Source organism: Gadus morhua, chromosome 11 (genome assembly GCF_902167405.1).
Source record: "Gadus morhua chromosome 11, gadMor3.0, whole genome shotgun sequence".
Classification (NCBI taxonomy): domain Eukaryota; kingdom Metazoa; phylum Chordata; class Actinopteri; order Gadiformes; family Gadidae; genus Gadus; species Gadus morhua.
Genome location: NC_044058.1, coordinates 16,541,647 through 16,559,182, shown reverse-complemented (window position 1 = coordinate 16,559,182; position 17,536 = coordinate 16,541,647). Strand labels below are relative to the sequence as shown.

Genomic DNA, 17,536 nt, shown 5'->3' with positions numbered 1-17,536 from the left:
CACACACACACACAAACAGACGTATGCACACACGATGCATGTCGAGTGTAGAAGGCTCAGTAGGAGAATAGTATGTTTGGCAGCCATGTACATGTACACCCACACATGCTTGCATACACACACACACACACACACACACACACACACACACACACACACACACACACACACACACACACACACACACACACACACACACACAAGCACCGCACACTCAATTAAATCCCATGTACACACACACACACGCACTCACGCACACAAACAAACACACAGGCTATTACACAGACATGGACTTGCCAGATGGTCAAGACGAGATGACGTCATTGCTATCTATTTCAAGGCTTTACAAAATGATATACACAAACATAGTTGGACCAGGCTTTTTTTTGGGGGCAGGGCCTGCGATATACGTTTATTTATGAGTTAAATGTTCTTGTGCCCAGTGTCTGTCAGTGATTGAAAAAAATAAAAAGCAAGACGGACTTACAGAGGGCAAGAGAGGACAGATGTAGAAGAGAACGAGGGTGGAAAGGAGTGAAAGAGGCGAGAAATCGAAACAATGAGGTCAAACCAGTGAACGCTAGGGCACTGAGAGACGTTGCCGCTAACAATCAGATCTTTCAAGACGGGAGAGAAGAGCTAGTGGCCAGAGGCCGGAGGCAGTACCAGCGAGTGTTAGCCTCAGCCACAGAGACAAATGACTGGGCCAACACACTTGTACATGGCTGCCAAACATACTGTTCTCTCACTGAGCCTCATACACTCGACATGCATCGTTAAGACATGCACTTTAACGCACGTGCGCGCACATACACACACGCGCGCGCGCATGGACACCGACTGCGCAAATCAATGTGACATCTCACACTTATTGTGCTGTTATGTGCAAAACACAAATATAGCAATGCCAAAACCAGTTGACTGAAGCTACTCTCACATTAAATTTGTGTTGATCAATGTTAGCGGTTTCTAAACCGATGAGCCTGTGTGTCAGGATCACCAGGCCTGTGGTGGGGTTGTCATGACAACCAGTCACTCCATCACATTAACCAACGGAGGGAGCCACCTCAACGCCAGGATAGATTCATTCAACCTGTACGAAGCAGTTGCAGCAATTGGTGAAAAACAAAAAACAGAAACACAGCATACCTTCAGTCATCCAAACTACATATATGCCTTTTTGCGAGCCTAGGAAACCCAGCCCTACACATCCATACAGCGCGACTCTAACTTTGCCTGGAGATGGAGAGGTCTTCTGGTACGAATTATATAGGAGTTCCTTTTAATTATCAATTATGAAATGAAGGGATACGTAGGGGGAAATTGGATTCATAAAGATCCCTCTGCTTTGATTCTGCAATCTGACCTTTGAGCCTTCAGGCCTCACAATAAAATTTGTAATGAGCAGACAGCTCTCTCAGCTCTCTCCAGCCCCGTCTCTCTCTCTCTCTCTAGCACTGGCTCTCTCTCTCTACAGCCCTATCTCTCTCTCTCTCTCCAGCCCTCTCTCTCTCTCTCCAGCCCTATCTCTCTCTCTCTCTCTTTCTTCAGCCTTATCTCTCTCCACCCCTATCTCTCTCTCTCCAGCCTTGTCTCTCTCTCTCCATCCTTGTCTCTCTCTCTCCAGCCTTGTCTCTCTCTCCAGCCTTCTCTCTCTCTCCAGCCCTAGCTCTCCCTCCAGCCCTATCTCTCTCTCTAGCCTTATCTCCCTCTCTCTAGCCTTATCTCTCTCTCTCTAGCCTTATCCTTCTCTCTAGCCTTTTCCGTCTCTCTCTAGCCCTATCTCTTTCTCTCCAGCCCTATCTCTCTTTCTCTCGCCTTATCTCTCTCTCTCTCCAGCCCTATCTCCCTCTCTCTCCAGCCCCATCTCTCTCTCTCCCGCCCTATCCAGTCCTCTCGAAACCTAGCCCTCTCTCTCGCCCTATACCTCTTCCTAAAGCCCTATCTCTCTCTCTCTCTCCAACCACTACAAACAAAATGAGTAGCCAGGAGATCCCCAAAATGCAATTAGAAAAACCTAGCCTCTTTAGACCCAAGTAAGGAACATAATTATTATTATCTGGTTCTTCCCATTCATTGGAGAATAGGCCGGTTTGTGAGCTACACTCGTGGGCCTATGGAGTGATAGAGACTATAATGCAGAATGACACATGCCTATTTAAAAGACAGAGGGCGACCGGAAGAATAATCTAAGGTGAGGCTGCTGACGCCAGACTACAAATGGGGCAGAGTAGTAGCACGCTACATAACCAATGTTTTGCATAAGAATGGAGTGACCTACCATAATAGAGCTTTGGTGACCTGTTACGATTCATCAATTCACTAAAAGACTCTTTCTGGGCTCAGGTGGGTTGGGGAGCGATAGGGGCAGGGAGGGGGGGGTCTTTTTTAAAAACAACGACTACAACAGCAACCCAACTCATTAGGGAGAAAGCACATCTCTAGCCGAGTGATGGGCGGAAGCTGCAGAAAAGCTCATCTTATCCGTCTTTGTTTTGTGCCAACGTGGATGAGAGAAAAGCCGTCCAGGCGCACGATAGTGGGGGTGTTGGGGGGGGCTCACTCTCTCTCTCTCGCTCACCACTCTGTTCTCCCTGCTTTCCCATTTCTCTTGTTTGGCTCCACTAAGCCTTAAAAAAAAAGCTACAAAAGAACACATTCCCTGAAAACTAAATGAAAAACAAAAATCCAGTGTATCCTTCCAACGCACTACGTCTGTGTGCGCTTGGGCTGGTTTTGTCTCCCACTCGTCAGCCATGACCCCCCCCCCCGGGGCCAAGGTGGTACGAGCATGCAGGCTCGCGGGCGGGCCGGGTATAGGGGCTGGTGGGGGGGAGGAGGGCTTATTGTGCTGAGAGTGGAGGCCTGGGTAATGGAGCCGTAATGGGCTTTTAACGGCCACGGCCACACTGTTTGCCCTTCCTCTGGGGAAAGTAGTGCAAACAGGAAGTGCAGCAGGAGACGTCCAGCGTCACTTGGAGTGACCTGGCTGAGTCACGGTACTGCGCTGATGACAACTCAAACAGAGCGGGGCCTCGGCAAAGCACCACTAACCGGGCGCTCGTAAACCACTCAGGACACGAAGAGTCCTCTTTGTTTTCCCCTTACACATTGGTAGGGTTAATCCAATGGCGGCGAATGATTGCAGCCTGGTCGCACAGATTGCAATCGGCTCCGAATCCGACGTTCCCCTTTATCTTGGATGACAAACTGATAAGACAGCAGTATTTTTTACACACTCACAGAGAAAGCAGCGCTCTTGAAGCAAACAGGCGAGTTAAACATTAAGCGCAGTGTGTTCACGCGGCGTGGGGCTACTCAAACTTTGGGCGTCGTGTTGATGATGTGTTTTTTTTCTGAACATTAACCGTCCCCGTGACATTCGCTTGAACACCATAATATTTTATTTTTTTATGTTCTGAAACCTCGTTATAGCCACCCTTAATTTGCATAAAGTGGGCACTTAGAAAAATCTCAGGAGTCAGGGCCACTTTATCTCCAAGTGGTTACCATTTATATAATCATATAATGGAGCTAAACATCCATATTTTTGCTCCTCGCTAAGGACATGAGGCAGAGCTATTAAACGAGCTAGCTTCAAGGAGGTTTGCACCAAGAGTCTTTAGAAGATTTAGCCAATGAGAGCTTTTGGTTCTGCCTAAGTCTGAATCAATCAACTTCCAGGAGCCAATACGAGTCATAACACTTCAGCCATGCGGTTTGGAATGTCAACTCATGTTGGTAAGTAGTCCCCTGGGTTTACTGTAGAAGTAGCGGGGGGTTCATATCCATGATGTTGTCTCCCTCGAAAACACTAATGAAGACACATGGTTCTGCTGGAGGTTGTTTTGCCTCACTCTAGCCCACTGTACTAGCTTCCCTTGATGCGGTAGGTATGTCAACCGCAATCATTGACATCTCAAGGAATGCATATTCAACAGTTCAGTTGAATGGTGTAATATGCATTCTCTGAGTGCTTGTTTGTGATTCTTGAGGAGCTTTCAACAAGGGTTTTCTTAATTAAACAAAAGGGTACCATTGAACTAGCAAATAGACACGCTTCAAACGATACACAATTACATGCATAGACTAAAAACATGTATACTTTTGAAAATCCTGTCTCCAGACAGGTTGAAACGCTTTCATAGAAAACACAAAGACTTTCATAGTGTTATTCTTGTGGTTTATGACAAAGATCTCCATTTTAAAGAGTATGCCTTTGGCATACTCTTTAAGAGTTCCTTTACCATGGCTGCGTAGTGGATTCTCCGTAGGCATCCAACTCCTAGCTCTTTCATTTGCATTCGATTGTGCCCTCATCTGCCGAGTGGAAGTACTACAAAGGCGCTTCCTGATTTTGACGTCTCTTCATAGTAATAGAAATGAGGATGTAAAAGGGTTCAAATGGGGAAGTGAAGCTGGGATAGGGTCCTGGATCGGTCTCGCACACTCCATACCTATATGGCTTTCAACCTTGAAAGGGATGTCACTGCATGGGACCTGCTTTGAAGGGAACTGTAGCTTTAGGGTAAAACCTGCGCTAGGTTTTACCTTTCACTTTGTTGAGGCGATGGCAAGGCAACGGGCGGTACAGCAGAGCTAGGTTGAATCAGTGTTGGCACAGGTAGACATTAACCATTAGAGTCATATCCATGCAATCAGGTAAAGAAAAAAGGGTATTTATTAATTTGATCATTAACGCTCCGAAATGTGCACACTTTGAATTACTCCTTTCTCACCAAACACTTCGTCTTGCGAGTCCGTTTCCACGGTTGCTGGTTCTTCAGCTGCCCCTCCTTCTGGTGGCTTCGGGCTGGGGCGACGGAGCCTTGAAGGAACACACGCAGAAAAAACAGACAATCTGATTAAGGTTGTCATGAGGTGTCATGGCAACAGAGCAAAGGAAGCGTCGGAAGTTGAAAAAAGGGTAGATGTGGGTGGGGAGACAAAGAGAGAGCAGAGCCCTTTAATTCAGCTTAAAGAACTTCCATCGCTTTTTTCAGATGCTTGTTCATACATCTCAGTCTCACTCTTTATTGCCATTCACAACGTATTTCCTGGTTCTGTTATTCCGTATTCATGACTCGTTAGACCTGTGCCTAGTGGCACGCACAAAGACACACACACACACAGAGACACACACGACAAGCCCTCACTTTAATGTGTGGATAGAAAATTGCCTCAAAAAGCCTATTTCCAGATCTATGCTGCCGTGACAAAGATTGCTTCCAGGATATGAGCTGCTGGGGATTGTGGTGTGTGTGTGTGTGGTGTGTGTGTGTGTGTGTGTGTTGTGTGGTGTGTGTGTGTGTGTGTGTGTGTGTGTGGTGTGTGTGTGTGTGGGTGGTTAAAGTTAGCTCAGCAGGACAGGACTTTCAAGAGACGGGTATTACAAGCAGGTACGATTTTTTCCAATGCACTATGTTAATGTGTACGGTGCCAATGTTTCGGAATACAATCAATAATCAATTTCCAAAAAAAAAAAAAAAGTCTGCCATTTTTACTAATGCGCTGTCGTAGTTAGAAACAGGATTCAGGAAAAGTTGGTGAAGACCAGAATTAAAAGGCATTGGGCTGAACTGCGGATTAATTTCACCTCTCCGACAATTGAGGCGACAAGTGGGTGTCTCCCACACAGAATGCAACACAGATCTGAATGCTAATTTCCGTCCAAATTGGCATTCAGCTTGATACCTTCAAATAGTTCCCTGACAATAATGTAACCATTTGCCCTTCCCTGATTTCCCCTGTTTTTCCTTTTCTGGAAATTAGTCATTTGCTGTGCATTGAATCTTGAACAGGTTCCAGTCAATTTCAGAGAAACTGAAGTCTTTAAAGATCTACTGAGACAGGCCTTAATTTAGGATCATTTGTTTTTCTCTTTAACACTGCCATATTTATGATTAATAATGAAACACTGATCAGAACCCAAAATTGACAGCTCTGCTCAGGCTGTAAATAGAATATTGATTGAGTTAATTGCATTATGAAATTGGTAGAAAAACAAACAACCCCCAAACAAGCTCTATCTAAGGATAGAGAGTGTCAAGTCTGAACACTGATTGGAAACGGATGGGCTCAGATTGTCTTTCAGTTTGAATTATCGTGGAAGAAACAAGCATTTTCAAACCGATGTTCGCTGCAAAATAAGAAATCACTTTTGCTACAAGCTGCTGGTTGCTGTGATACAGCAATTTGACATGCAGCCCTAGGCTTACACTTACCATTTGAAACCAAGGATCCCACTGACAAAAGCTTTTATCTAGGATCATAGCATTGCCTCTTAACTCTTAGTTTAAAGACCATCATCAATCTTTTTCCCAGCAATTCCACTAACAATCCCATTATGACTGTCGCCATCAAATGATGTTATTGGAACCGTGGTTCTCTAGAGCCTCGAGAAACCACCTCTTTTTTTTTTTTTTTTTATAAACACTTTAGAAATATGTATGTTTAACAAGTTTGGTCTGCGGAGTTGATGTAATGACCTTGAGTGTCTTTTATGCTCTCCTGCGGTAATAAATGCATTAAAGCTACCGTTAGATCACCAGAAGAACATTCAACTGACTATGATTCACTTCAGGCTATTTCAGCCCTCCAAGTGCTTCTTCAAAGCACAGGGCCCCTGAAATGCTTACGTCCACATCCTATTTCCATTAGCTCTCAAAAGAATCACAATAAACTTTAAACTACTTTAATCTGTTCTGCTGGAACCTTCCACCTGAAAAGTTCTGAGTGTGATCCTTGTGCGCAGAATCCCCAGAGTCAGATTCAGATTCAGATTCAGATTCAGCTTTATTGGCCAGGTTTGAATAACAAACAAGGAATCTGACTTTGGTTAACCCTTTAATCTATCTGTAGGCAAGATGTGCTTAACCCAACCCTTTCCCCTCTGCCCTGTCTGTATTCTGTAAGTCACTCTGGATGAAAGCGGCTCCTGAATGGATTCATAATAATAATAATAATAAAAATAATAATAATGATACTAGCACTGTTCCACCTGGAGGTCTCTAAGTCCTGTTGGCTCAGTCTCCCTGAATCCCTTCCTCTTCTCTCCCCGTTTGGCTTCTGATGAAGGGTCAAGCGAGGGCTTTGATTCATACATCTTTCGTGGCTTGACTGATTGGAGGCTGTGGGCAGGTTCAGAGTAAACCGAACTCCTCTCTGCCTTGGAGACAGCTACCCTGCCCTTGTGATAGACCTTAGAGAATACATATTCATGCATTCTCCATCAGGCATGATCTGTTCAGGCTTAATCTCGCCTTTCTGGAAAGAGTGCTACTTGTGATAGCACTCTCAAATGGTCTCTTATTCCTCTAGAATATACGAGGGTGACATGCATCCCCCGTTTCTGGTATATGGCTGAAGGGATGGGGGTAAATGTGACTACCCTTGGGCAATGGTAGATGGATGCAATGCACATGGGTCTCTATGGGGGTTAATATAGAATGAGGCAAGAAGTACTGACCTCGCCAGTGGAAGTCAACGTCTTCCCATCAGTTGTATTTCAACATTCCAAAAGGTTATTTCTGTTCAAGATGTCACATCCAAGATGCACGAGAAAGCAAATAAAAAATATTTGAGGTGAATTACAAATTGGTTCAGAAATCCCATTTAAAATACTTGATTCCCTTCATTACGATAATCAACTAAAAATAGTGGTTGTGCAATAACCAGGAAAATGCTGAGCTGCCTTTAGCTATTTTGTCATAAACAAGTAATTAAGTAATAATTAAGTTGTTACTCTGAAGCTACCAAAGAGTGACAGACGCGCGACTAAACGTGCCGCACGCGTGCACGCACGCACGCACACACACTCACACGCACACACACATTGCAGTATATCAGTGGTACAATGCGGATTCTGTGCGCCTGCTGCTGGTTTCCTAAGCCTGAAGCTCCCTCCTCTGGAGACTACTGTGTTCTAGGGAGACATTTGCAGCTCCACACAAATCATTTCACATTAACACATGTCTGCCTAACTCACAAGTTAGCGACAAGTAAAGAGTCGAAGCTACCACTTTTAAAACCTACATTTAACTTCAAGCATAAACTTTATACATATTTTTAGAATGTAATGAATAAATTGCACTGTTCCATGGAGTCCCTGTTAGTCAGCGGGCTTTGAAAAACACACATTTGAGTAAAATAGAGCATCTTTGTGTGACATTGAGAGTCTGGCTAACGTGATATCACCTCCTTCTAAAGTAATAAGGTGGAGGAGCATCACAACCCCAACAGCCCCACCGTCCCTGTTTGGCTATAACCATAGCAACTGGCTCCCTTGCCATCCCTTTTATTATCTTAACCAAATGCAATCGACTTTGGTTAGGGGTGATAAAGTAGATAGACTCAGACTCAGAATATCGAAAAGCTAACACAAAGGAGAATTGAAAACCCACGGACGATAAGGAATATGCATAATATAAAGCGATGAGGCGTATTCATTAAAAAAGCTGTGTAGAAACGGGGGTATAAATATTCACCAGCGATTCACTTCTAGTCACGATATTGGGTTCACTATTTGCTACTCTCACAATTTTTTACAACATGTTTTATATTTTATTTTTGAGGCATAAGATCATCATAGCTAGTTCTTGTCAGGATAACTCTAGTCATTTTACTCATCGGACAGCTAACGTGGTCCAACAAACACACTGATAGGCCGGCAATTTAAGACCTTCCATCTTACACACACACACAAACACACTCTGCAAAGTTAAGTGTGCCGAGCTGAATTTCATTTTTGCTTTGGTTCTGCTCTGTATTGCATTTAAACTACACAATGGCTTGAGATAGATAATATACCCTTTGGGGGATTGTATAGTGCTCCCTGTGGTCAAATGTCGATATGCTGGTGGTATTCTGTGTCTGACTTTCTGTACAGGTATGTCATGCTTTAAATCCTAAAAGAGGGAGCACCAGAAATGAGTGGAACCATACCACCAAATTAAAGTGTGGGACCATTTAAAGTAATAAATGGTCAAATCTATGACATGAGTGATTCCTTATAGAACAAAGCAAAACGAACCAAACCTAGTAACTGTTACAAATGGTCTGTACTTCTTTCAGAGAGCCGTTAGGCCAAAGGCATGAAAAAAGAGTGATGACGAGAAGGGAGATGCCAGGAAAAAATTTTGGTAAGGGAGAGGACGGGGGAATTGAGAAGAGTAGAGAAAAGTTAGCCCAAAGTTTAAAGCTTGGGTAGCAATTTAGAGAAATCACAGTGAGCTAGATATTGAAAGTATGATCCATCCAAAAATATTGCACACTCCCTTCAGGCCTCCTTCCAAAGCCACTCCCACAAAACATGTGACTAGCTCAATAGCTGTTGCAATAAGTCTGCCTAGCCCTGTGGAAGAATCTAGTCATGCGCAATGAGTGGCCACAGGTAGCCAGGTAGGAAGGCAGACAGACAGATAGACAGGTATGTAGGTAGACAGACAGACAGGTAGCAAGGTAGGTAGGTAGGCAGACAGGTAGACTATTCAATCCTTTAATTCAGGCCGGATAAAATATTTGTCAGAGATTATTACAGATTTACGACCGCCACAGATACCATTATGTTCTTCTCAAAGAATGGTCCACCCTATCTTAGAGTGGTGAACATAAATCACTACATGTCACACTACTATTGTTGCTGACGTAAGCGGCGGTTTATCCAGGGATATAGAAAATAATTATTACGAGATAGCTAACGCTTCATGATCCAACGAGAGATCTGAATACTTGAATGCGCCATTGCACCGCAACGGCAATCTACTTAATCATTTATTTCTAAGTACTTGACCATGGATTCTAATCGCACACAATATTGTTGGAAATGCACGTATTGTATGTAACCATAGTTTGATTTACGCAACACACGACAAGAAAATTGTGACGTTGCCGTCCACGTCTTTCTCCTAGCGGCGGTCAGCTTTGCTGTCGTCCTTCTTAGTTTACGTCATCCATTCATCTCCTTCTGTCAACGCACCTGCTGGCAATCTACTTCATCAGCATGCATTAGATACACCCCGGGTTTTTCTGTCACACACACCGCTATATCGTTGTTTAGACTTCACCGGTCACTATTTGACTCTATGGAGTAATTATTGTGATAGGTTATTCTGCTGTTCCGGCGTTCGTGCGAGACGCCATTTTCCCTGTATTAAGTCTGACGGTCAGCCCGTTAAACGAACGCTGGCTTGTCTGACTACCCGGCCCCCCGTTGAAGCCCTGCATATCCAGCAATCAGCCATTGCCCCCTCCACTTTATCCCTGCCTGGCTTGCCGATATATATGCTCTTTGCTGCCCACGGACAGGTAAACAATTGTATTATTTCAACTAAGTGTCCGGTTTTCTGTCCTTTCGCTCCTAGAAATGTAACAACAATGGTGAGTGAAAAGCTAGTGATTGATTCGAGCCAAGTTAAAACGTACGTGTGCCGGGGAACTTCATTGTGCACTATTTTGGCTTGAGTAATTTGCAATAACGACCTCCACGACATCAGGACTTTTCATGATATGCGTTGAGACAGCTTGGCATCCCAATGACTCATGTCACGCTGCAATCGTTTCACAACCCCTCACAGAGCCAGGACAAAGTAGGATTAACCAAAGCTATCCATGTAAAAAATGTAGTGCTACATATCGTTTCCCGAAAACCAGTGGCACCTTCACGCTTCTCAAATGAGTCCACTTTTCTTTGCCCTGCTCCCCACTCTTAAGAGTGTGCCTCACAGGCTCAGGAAACAATCAGTGGTGTGTGCCTGGGCTGTCCGCCTCCCTACAGGTCTGGTCGGCCCTGTCCCTCCCCTGCAGCCGGCTAACACAATACCCAAAGCCCATTAAAGGGACTGGACAGGCAGTCGGTTAGCAACAGGCTAGGCCAAAATGGCCCATCCTACACAAATTACACTGCTCCGACAGTGTGAGAGTGCTTCTGGGACCATCCGTGTACCCCCGCCTCTGCTGTCCTTTGGCTGTGGTGACTCTGTCCTCTATCATCTACCCCCCCACCCCCACGCCCCACACACAGAAACACCCTTTTTCCAGGCCTTTGAGAGGCCTGTTGTTCGTTCTGAAGCTTTATTGCGTATTCTCCCTTCATCCATCCTCCCTTTCTCTTTCCCCTCCTCTTCCTTACCCACTCTCCCCCCAAAATGTGATTCCAGCCAAGCCTGAATTATCACAGCTTAGACCAATTTTGTAGCTGCTGCATTTTATCAAAGCAGTGACAAAAGGAACTTAGGAAAAGGGGCTGAGGTTAATTACCTGATGTCATTAAATGGCATTACTGCCCCTGTTTAAAACCTATCCCCTGCCCAGACTCCGCGCACAGGAACAATGGGTTGGGCGGCAATTTATGGATGAAAATAAGAAACCAATCTCAGAAGCGTCTCTGTGGCATACAATTACCACCCCCCATTAGAGTCAGCGGTTTCTGTCAAGTTGTAGTAACGGGGAGGAAGAGGCCACAGACTTCTTCCGTCATAAAATTGGCTATTGTTAGCTGCAAAACAGGATTGTTCAGTGAAAAAAAAAATTAGTTATAATCTTTAACAAAGGTAGATTTTCGAGGCAACACTTGAGCTTGGATTGTGTGCAAATGTGTGTACACACTTTGTGTGCTGACGTCATTTCATCAAAGGGTTTGGATATTCTTTGATCTCTCAAGGGCTCAATCGCGCAATGTTTTCTGATGTCAGTAGCTGCACAGAATAGGTCATGTACAATGATAGTATGGTCACATAGCAATGAATGGACACTGAACTTCAGATAATTCAAAATGCCTCCTTCCTTATGATGCCCTGTTTTCCTACTTTCATGCCATAGGGCTGTCTGCAGCGCTGTCAGCCCGCATATGTGGCCCGGCGACGATAGCGTAGAGCCTTGTTGCAAAGAAATGTTAAGTAGTCACAAACAAACTTCTCACTGTCAACTGTGAATTGGATTGGGGATCTATCCAATCTATTCCTCTATCAGGAATAGATTTCAATTCTCCAAAATGAAGCACATAATAACCAGGATCAATACGAATCAATGACTAGCATACTGGGAAGCTAAATAACAACATACTATTGTATGACAGATACACCACAAAGATAGCTACGATTACCAAATTATGTTATGAAACAACTGAAACCCCTGCACTTTATTCCCCCTTCAAAAGCAAGTGTAAATTCCATGGTGATTAAAGATACAGCTCTTGGCATAAGGAAGAAGATACAATGGAATATGGTTTTGATTTCCAGGAGCAGAGCTGCTTCTCCAGAAGTCTGCCAGGCCCACATTGGGCCACTGACCGTATCAACAACTATTACAATGCTTGACTGACCAGCGTTCTGCTCTGCCCTGGTTGGACATATACACTGGGATCCCTACCCTTCTATTGCAGCAGAGAAAATTCAAATTATTTGAGTGGTCACTTGGTCTTGCTTGGTGAATAAGACATATGATGATAGGGTTGTGGTAAAAAATTGGACGTTTTATTATTGTTATGTTTTTTAGGACAAAATTATTAATTTCCAACTAATTCCAGGCGGCTCTTACATAAAGGTATAGTCTGAAGAGAATTAAGAAATCCACTAACAAACCAACCAAAGAAATGAGTCAGAGTGTTGGCTTTATCGCTATGACAGCAGTGTCTAATGAGCTGTGCTATGCTACTGATTGCATATGCAGGGGGAACAATAAGTTACTAATTCTGTGAAAAACATAATTACATTAAATGGAAATCCATTTGGAATGAATAAACCACAGTAAGTTCATTATTCGTCTTGCCTTTGGTATATTTTTAACCTACATTGTAGGATTCCAAAAACCATGCCTAGAATAAGTGAATTTAGGGAGTAATCAATGAACAAACTACTGTTTTCTTGTATGTCATCAAGGTCCAATTGAGCCCTTGACTTAAACAGGGAATTCTGCTGCTTATTTTGAATAACTCACTCTGTCAATTTTGGCCAGGTAATTATAATTAAACAGGAATGATGGGCCTCCTGCCAAAAGGGCGATAAAATATTATTATTATATAAATCATGGAGTACAAACCTTTCATATTAAGAAAGGAATACATAAAAATGTGTTCAGTCAGTGCACTTAATGTACTTTTTAAAAAATCTAAATAGTTTTAATTCATACAAATTGGTCTTCGGAGTGAACAGAGTAAATGCTGGCAATTGACGAAAGACATATTGTGACTAAAATATCAAATAAAGAGATTCTGAAAGATAGATGCTTGGTCATTAAGGATAAAGAGCTTCCTTTTGCAAGCTCTTTATCAAAAGTAGATTTCGGAGTAGACAACGCTCTGCTGTTACAAAACATTGTTAAAATGCCTACATTTTTCCTAACGTCTCCAGCTGGTACCACACTTTTTTTTCATCCTGCAGGAATTGTTCTGTTTTGTTTTATGCATTGTTCTTAAATCAATATTTTTGGTAAGCACACACACTCAATTAATTCTACACACTAATACGCCACCTATGTTTTACACACACACACACACACACACACACACACACACACACACACACACACACACACACACACACACACACACACACACACACACACACACACACACACACACACAATTAATTTATTCCCCTGCCTACCAGGTTGTGTTTTCATATACAATGTTTGATTTTGTTGTACCTGACTTTCCCTGAAACTTATATTATATGTTAGGCATTATGATGTAGATTTGCATTGAAGCAAACCAATCCTTTTCAATTCCTGAGCTTTTAGGCATTTCATTGTAAGCCTCCAGTTCAGCCATCATGTGCATTTGGCACTCTGGCTACTTTCCTGAAAGCTCACTTGGCTGTAGTTTTCCATCTAGTGTTTCCTTTATTTTGCTCCAAACTTTGCTGTTTCATTCTACTGCGACAATGACTTTACACAATTGGAAAGCACATAAGAGAGGTATGCATCTCTTCATGAATCATGCCACAACAATTGCCTTAGTATCTTGCCATTGATTCAGTTTCAAGTATAAAAAAACGTACAAAAGATTATTTTCAAACCGAGCCATCTGTTCTACCTTTTTCATTTGGGTTCTGCGCCCTTCACACTGAAGCAATGCAGGAATCTCAGAAATGACCATATCTTAAATATCCGTGGATCAACTGGATCAGCATTTTGTGCTTCTCCCTCCTTCCTACTGCGACGCAACTCTCAGTATATTGTTCCCTCAGACAATCCAAAACTCAAATATTACTATAGAATCCATCATGCTAAATTATTCAGCACATGGCATATGCTAATACAATTTTGTTGAAGGATGTGAGAATACTGCCGCCTATGGCAAAAAAGTGCTAGAAATGAGTCCATAAAAATAAGCTTGAGCTATTACACATGATGTGGGTGGCTGAAAAAACAAAAACACTAATTGCCATTCAACAAAATCTTCTGTTGGAAGCGGCCTTCAGAAAAACATTTTGATCTAATTATTCAAACTTTGGCATACATCGAATATATTTAATCCTTAAGTGCCAGATGTTCCAGTAACTGTCATAACTGGAATAAACTCAATTACTATAATGACTCTTGAATTGTACACTGTTTTACAGTCAAATTATTTGAACTGAACATGATCACTTTGAGACAAAGAAACTTTGTTCCACATTCCGGTCCACAAGGGGTGATATTCCGATTGCACCAACCCATTTTGCTTGCTATGAAATGTGAGGCACACTGTACAGCCTTTTTGAGAAAAAAAAAAGATCAGGGTGCTGAGCCTTTTTATTGTTGCAATAAAACCTACAACCATGGAATATACAACAATATCACACCTACGTCAATATTGCACTTTAGAATTCATAAATATTCATGCATGCAAAGCAAGTGCTAACATGCCATGTACACGATAGGAAGCATTCCCATGCAAATATTAGTCGTTAATAGTTTGATGGGATGTGACAAAAAAACATGTTGAGCAAGGTCCAAAGTTCTGTGACATTCTGATAAAGGCCAGTGGGCACAATGATAAGGTTAAAGGAAAACGCGGCAACACATGACCTATTCTCATGACAAAACTCTTATCCAAGCACCCACATACACGTACACTCAAGAAAAAACTGACTTGCTCAATGTTAGGTATGCGGGGGACATGACATCAGTGTTGGACTGTACAATCTTTTCTTACCCTGATGTCTTCCTGGGGCTCCTTCTTTCCTAAATGCTGTCCCATGCTGCCGACAGAGACTGTAAGGAGAAGAGAGAGAAGCTCAAATCAGTACATATATATATTAGGGCTGTAACGATACACAAACTCACGATTCGGTTTGTATCACGATTTTTGACCCACGGTTCGATACATCCCACGATTTTTTGAAATTTAAAAAGCATTTTATTTAAACAACACTTATATACCAATTAACTTAATGTAACATTTAATAACAAATAATTTGGAACACTGAACAGATTTGAACAGAAAGAATACTATTAAAGTATAGCTAAATGAATAAAGAAATAACGTGTGGGAGGATTCTTTTTTCAACTGTTTGGTTGGTTTAGTCAAATATCCTTATTAGCACTTCTTATTAGGCTATGTAGCTTAAATAATGACATAATCAGGCCGTATAGAATGCAATATGTTTAATAGCCTAACTTTCAATAGATGGAGAAAAACCTGAATGTCATGAACGTCGCAATAACGAGGCGTTACGAGTAGCATGTGTGTGCGCCAGAATGGCAATGTGCGTATGCGTATGCGTGTGTGAGTGACGTCAGCGAGTGAGTGGACGAGCGAGGAGAGCGAGCGGTAGCGCGTGTGTCTAGTGAAGAAGCGAACGAGTCCGGTAGAATAAAGTACCCATCCTGTCAATAATCGGTGGCCGCTTCATTCCGACCTATAAGCAGAAAAACTGCCAGTCAAATCACACAAAACACTAGAGACAGGATCACACAGGCCCCCTCTGGATAAATGTCGTTCATATCGCATATGAGCACTTCGACGGCTGTGGAGAAATGCGATCCTCCGTAGCCACGGAGGATTGCAGTCGCATACTTACGGCATCGATAGGAGGTGGCGCAGTCAGCAGACTATTATTTAGACAAATTATTAGCAAATTTCAATCGGACAATTTGACCGCAGAGTTAGAAAGGGCGTATCGCGCTTCTGCCTTCTCACACCGCGAGACAGGTTCGTGGCTTTGAGTATCGCGATTTTCGGTTTGATACGCGTATCGTTACAGCCCTAATATATATATACACACATTAGAGCGTATACATATTGTTTAGGGGCTACATGGCTTTCATTAGAAGAGGCGCCAAGGCCGGGAGGTCATCACTGCAATTAACAGACATTGCATAAATGCAGCGGCACGCACAAAGGCTGTATTGTTGACTGATATCAGGGACTGCTTTAATGATGAAGATAAGTGGACCGAAAGAGTTCCGATCGCAGCAGACGCTAGCAGATGGACACTTGAGGACAGGAAGGATATAATAATGACGCAGAGGATGGAAAGATGAGGAGGGGAAAAAACATGACCTGAATATGTGTGGGTTTGACTTGGATATACATATTTATTGACACCATACTGAACATATTACATCTGCTCGGCTTTTACAGCTGTCCTCGGATGATGGGTGAAGTGGGATCACTGCTGTGTGGTCCCTTCAGTTTCATATCCTCCAAACCCTGATATCCTCACCCCATGTCTCCGTAACTTCATCAACCTTGACATATTCAAATTAATTTAAAAACACATTTCCTTTCCAACACTGTTACACCGAACAATACTTATTCCTCATTTGACCTGTCCACTGCCTTTCCTGTTTGTATGCTATGTTTATTTGTATATTGTATAGTATGTATTCATTTTGTTTGTTTGCTATATATCAGTCTCTGAGAAACTCCCCTCGAGTGGGAGAAAGGTGCTAAATTAAATAAAGTCATTACACCCACGATGCCCGCGGCAGGAAGAGAGGCTAGACCCCATGGGAATCAGAAACCAAAGCTCCTTGCCAACGGAAGTGAATGGAGCAGGCCCTGAGGCGACGGGATGCAGAGGAGAATTACATTAGTTACTGGAGATCCTAACGCAACCCTTCTGATGTGACCTAAGCTGAAAAGAACAAACTAAAATCAGGCTCCAAGAATTAGCAGCCTAAAGAATTGATCCATTGGCATTATAGAAGTAAGTTAAGGCAACAAAGGACTTGTTTGTTGGCAGTTGGGTTTGGGCAGGAATGGAAAGAGTCACTCAGCCGATATCGACTCTCAGGGGCCAAGGAGAGGTCTTATTGCTGAAACATAACGGGTTTCCCATCCGGGTTCTATTTGAAAAATAATAAAAATGATATGTGATCGGCTTGTTTCCTTGACTATGCGAGAATGGCAGAATTAAATCAGATTATTTTATCTAGTCCTCATAGTGATCCACACAGCAACCCCACATCACAGCCCTGCAAATACTGGATATTCAGAGATCAATAAATAGTCTCAACTGCCCAAACCAATAGTTTTAATCTGACGGGACCCGGGAAAACAATATGAACTACCTTTCATCGAGAGGTTCTCATTTCACACAGTAACCTGTCT

The 17,536-nt window shown here is 42.9% G+C and overlaps 1 protein-coding gene across 1 annotated transcript in view; it reads right to left on the bottom strand.

The window, feature by feature from the left end:
* The window catches only part of LOC115554623 (myelin basic protein), a 47,950-nt gene that overhangs the window by 21,709 nt on the left and 8,705 nt on the right, over positions 1-17,536 (bottom strand). The window contains 2 exon segments of the mRNA XM_030371413.1: positions 4,740-4,828; positions 15,134-15,192. The gene's annotated coding sequence lies outside the window, so the exon portion shown is untranslated.